The following is a 5304-nucleotide window of genomic DNA, read 5'->3' on the forward strand; positions in this document are numbered from 1 at the left end:
GCGCGGAACTGATGGTGCAAAACTCAATGTCGGTGCCATTGGGTCAGCTTTTACTGCCCAATGTTTATACTTACTTGCACATTGCACCTCGTCAATTCACCACAATGACCTTGTTCCTCTTGATGTGAGGTCCCCTCTGTGTGTATTAACGTGGTTCATGGGCCCCGATAGAATGAACACATCCTCTTTCTCCTGTCACTTTAACCAGGCGAAACTACCAGTTTTAAATGAATGCAAGAAGAGATTATGTTTTTCTGTGCCTTTTCAGTGGAGAATTTCCAGCTTTAAACTGTTTGTATTTGAAAATTCGAGGATTGATTGCAATTCTCTGTGAGCAACATTGATCCGAAAACACATGTCCAACTACTGTGAGGAAGTGGTTAAGCAACTTCACATATAGATGAATAAGCACCTTGTGCCGGTGGCGCCGTAGCTTAGTCGGTTAAAGCGCTTGTCTCGTAAATAGGAGATCCTGGATTCAATTCCCAGCAGTGCCTACTTGTTGTGTTTATATTTGGGCTTGGTGTCTCCGGTCTTCACGAAAGTAACTCAGCGTCGTTTTGGAATTTAACGCTGTTATGATTTGGTGATCCAGGTTAAGTTCCAACGGTGAATGCCAGTTTTTTTATATTCCGAACTATTACTTATGTCTGTGGTTTCTTTACATTATTCCACAAGCACTTCTGCTTCTCCTCATCTTATATTCCCCCTCCTTCATTCCCAGTGAGGTCGGAACAACGAGATGAGGCAGGAGACGCTGCAGATTTGCCGGGGAATATTGTGGTAATGGCAGAGATACCATCAGCTGATCACTCTCATTCTCTGATGTCACCATTCATATATTTAAACCAACAGTATATACATCGTTGTGCTTCCTTATTTGTAATTGTTTTTTTCCAGGTGGATTCGGAATTCTATTTTGAATTCGAAACAGTCATAATTGTTTGAGGAAGAAGTGTCGCCTTGCCTGGTTTGAAGTGGCAGACACATTATCTGGAGAATGTGAGCCCAGTTCAATGCACTCCAATCGGTGGACAAAAAGCCTCTCAGCAGCTCCACACTCAAACTGTCTCGAAATGTCAGAGATTTCATGGAGCTGAAATAGGTAATGAGCTGGATGGACAGACAGAGTGTTGGTGAATGTGAAACAGGAAGAGGGTGAGGTGGATGCACAGAGACAAAGAGAGACATATGGAGACACATGCTGAGTTAGACACTGAAAGGACCAATTCTCCATTCGACATTGCTGCAAACCGAGAGAAAGGAAACGAAAGAAGGCAATCATTTAAGCACAGCCTTTCACCAGCTGTGAGCAACGGAAACAGCATTACAGTCAATAATGTCCTTTTGAATTTGTAAAGGTGACGGTTGTCTGTCATTGAGATATTTTGATAAAAATCCTGATTCAACAGATAAGACTGATAATTTCCCAGCATTATAATATAGAAATGTATAAGTAACGGGTTTCTGTCGATCTAAAACTTTAACTCAGTTTTCTTCACAGACGCTGTCAGGCCTGCTAAGTTTCACCAACAATTCATGTTTTTGTTCAGATTTACATTATCAAAGAAAAATGAAAATCAACATTCTGTTGATCGCTTCATTTTTAAAACCCATCAGAAAATAAAACTGGTTACACTTTCAGATGCAAATATACATTACACCGACTATGCACCTGCAAACATGCAAACCCACTTTCAAATTTAGGCCGTGGCAGACCCATGACCGAACGTCTCCGTATCGTATTCGAGTCTTGACAAAGAACTGGGAAATCACGTTTTCACGACCTGCCAAATGCACAACTGTCAAATCGACTGGCTGTAACAACACGCTCCATCGAAACAGCCTGTCCTTGGCAGAGTGGGAGCGGAAGAATAATATTGATTCACAGATACGTTTTCAACTACAAATTCACTCTGTCATACGATCACGTTATTACATCTCAGGAACAGTACCTGACTGTATCGCACCTCAACAGAAAGTGATAACTTTAGATGCTGAAGATCAAAGTCAATATGTATAGCACTTGGAAATCACAGCCTGTCAGGCCACATCTAAGGAGCAAGGGAATCGACGATTCAAGAATTCCTGATGAACATCTTGTATGCGAAACATCGAATTTCCTGCTCCCCGGATGCTGCTTGACCAGCACCACACCTTTTGACTCTATTCCCAACTCAGCTGATCTGTTTCGGAAAGTTGATGATGAACTTGCCAGCATTCAGTTTGAATCTTCTGTCACAAGCTTGACAGCTTGCAACATTCCATTCCCCATAACATCAGATCATTCAAGTTACTAGCTAAGGAAAAAATGTGGATGCAGGAAATCTAAAACACAAGCATAATTGCTGGAGAAAATCTGCATTCTCTGATATCAACTGAATACTTGAACATTAATCTGTGAACAGGAAAAGAGAAAGCTGCAATTTGATAACTGCAACACTTCGTTTCTCCAAAAAAAAGACATCATGAAATGCAATGTTTCAATCAGGCTCTCACCGTCTCAAGTACTGATCGGAATGGGGAAATAAATGTTGGCCCAGTCATTGCTGAACAAATGAATAAAAAGACTTATTGCGTTCCTAATCAGTTGTTAACCCGGCAGACGATGTCAATGTGATCCACAAAGCAGGACAGCCAGATCCCTCTGTAAATCAGAGTACTGCAATATCTAATTTAATTAAAAGGGTTACTATTGAATGTTCCTGCGAACATTTCCTTCTCCCCTTAATACTGCATTGGTCAATATTTTATTCACAAAATTCCTCATCACAGCATCACTCCATTTTTATATCCTTAACGTTCTCTTCACCGTTTACCTTTCAAATTATTTTCACCACGTACATGCCTTTTTTTTATATATCGAAGACTAAGCTGAGATGATGTCTGTTGGAAATCCAAATATCTCTCTATCACACTCTGTCCCTTGTTTAGTGTGTCTGTGTGAAATGCGTTAAACTTGTGCCCTCTCGTTTTGAATTCCACCATCCTGGGTAAAAACAAGGTCTAGGCCAGTCACCGATCCAACCCCAGTCATGATTTTATAAATGTCTAGAAGTTTACACACCAGCCTGGAACACTGCTGGGAAAAGCCCCTGCTCAAACACTCTCTCCTTACAACTCAACCCCTCTCGACACTGTTCCATCCTTGTAAATCTTTTGTGCACTCTTTCAAGTTGTACAATATCTTTCCTGCTGAAGGTAATCGGAATTGTCAGCAGTATTCTACATGTGGCTCCACTAATGTTCTGTACAGCCAGAACATGACATATGAACTTCAATAATCAATGTTCCGACGATTGAAGGCAAGCGTGCCAAATGCTTTCTTCACGAACTTTTCTACATGTGACACCTATTTTCCTGCTCTCATAATCTTTGGCTTGACATATAAAGCCGAGCTTGTCTTCTTAACTACTATATTCTGCTGGCTTCACAGATCTGTGGACCCACATGCAAAGTCACTCTCTTCCTTTTGGTTTGCCAGTGCCCTACCATTCTTTGAGTACTCCCATGACGTGTTAGTTACGAAATGCAACGCCTGATGTTTTTATTGTTATTTTCAGCTCCCCTATCTGCCCATTTGACAAATCCACGTCTGAAATCCTGGAACCTAAGATCTCCTTCCTCACTGTTCACCACCGAGCCAATCTTCATATCCTCCGCAAATTTTCTTATCATTTCTCCAACATTATTTCTTTACTGTTTATGTGCAATCACAAACATTAAGAGACACAGCATTGATCCTTGTGGTACACCACCGAACACCAGTTCCAAGTCTCAGAAACAACACCTTCCTTTGTCTCCAACCACCCAAATAAGTTTGGATCCAACTTAACACGTGACCCTGTATCCCTCTTGTATTAACGCTATTACCAGTCTCCGTTGCGGGAACTTGTCGAAGGCTTTCTAAAATCGTCATAAACTAAATCAATTTCACTATCCTCGTTGACACATCTGATCACTTCCTAAATAAAAAATAATCCACATGTCAGGCATGAATTCCTCTGACAAAACCATGCTGACTCTCGCGAGTCAAACTTTCTCTGAAGAAGTTGCAATTAATTCTTTCCTTAAGAGGCTTCTCCAAAAGTTTCCCTCCATGTGATGTTCGACTCACTGCTCTGTAATTTGCTGCATTATCTCCGCCAGCCTTATTGAAAACTGGAACCACGTTAGTAGTCCTGAAATCCTGTACCCACTCCCAGGTGGCCAAAAATGAATGTAAAACATTGGTCAGAACACGTGTAATTTTTTCTCTAGTCTCACAAAACAACGTGAGACACAACCCCATTCGGATATCAGCATTTACCCAATTTTATACTGTCATTACCTCCAATACCGTCGCGATGTGAAACGGCTCAAAAAACTCTCAGTCGCTCGTCCCTGCATTCTGTACCCATATATTACCACACAAGGACTGTTCCCCGGCTGCATATGTAAGGTAATTCACTCAGTTATCCCATTTACTGACACAACTGTACTATAACACTGGAGGGAGATCATTCAGGTATTATATGTGGAAAAAACTGCTTCAGCCATTGCGCCTATAAATCCTTTTGCTTTGATAACTAATGGCACATTGTCACAATGAGAAAGGGTTTTAGTGTTATCTACCTGGAAAAAAAAGTCATAAGTTCAACCTCGTGCAGAAACTCCAGTCTGTTCAGATTTGGCATGAGAATTTTTTCTCTCTCTCTCTTTCTGTTGTTGATCGCATTCAAAATAGAACTGCGTGACAAATCCCATACAAATGATTGCTGCATTAATAGACAGAAGAAGTTGATGCCAATGGCTCAGATTGCAATAGGATGAATCGACAAGAGAAGTTTTCAAAAGGAACAGAATACTGTCTTCGGTGCAGAGGATCATTGAGCACGGACGATCTCAGGGCACCAAAAGGGCACACGCACGACCTTTGTTCCTCCATCATTCACAGTGTCAGATGGCCTGAGACAGAGATCTACGCCACGGAACAGGTTCAAAAGCAGAAGGTGCTGGAATAGCTTAGCAGATTTGGCAGCATCTGAGAGGAGAAATAAGAGTTAGCATTGCCGGTCCAGTGACTCTTCCTCAGAACTGATGATACCTATGAAATTATAACCTATCTGCAGAAGATAGGGTCGTGTGGTTGGTGTCAGAAGTAAACGGTAGGTTGGTGTAGAACTCAAAGAGTGAGAAGAAGAATTGGGTAATCTAATGTATAATGATCAAGCTGAGAGGGTGAGTAGCTTTTTATGGAGACTGTTTGTGATTAAACATAGATAGTGTGTAATGGCTGCATATGTCATGACAAGGAGTGGTGTG

The 5304-nt window shown here is 41.3% G+C and overlaps 1 non-coding gene across 1 annotated transcript; it reads left to right on the plus strand.

Moving 5' to 3' along the window:
• Positions 1-423: 423 nt before the first annotated feature.
• Positions 424-497, plus strand: trnat-cgu (transfer RNA threonine (anticodon CGU)). The gene has a single exon. It is a non-coding gene; the product is annotated as a tRNA-Thr (tRNA).
• The last annotated feature ends 4807 nt before the right edge of the window (positions 498-5304 follow it).

Source organism: Chiloscyllium punctatum, chromosome 35, assembly GCF_047496795.1.
Source record: "Chiloscyllium punctatum isolate Juve2018m chromosome 35, sChiPun1.3, whole genome shotgun sequence".
Lineage (NCBI taxonomy): Eukaryota > Metazoa > Chordata > Chondrichthyes > Orectolobiformes > Hemiscylliidae > Chiloscyllium > Chiloscyllium punctatum.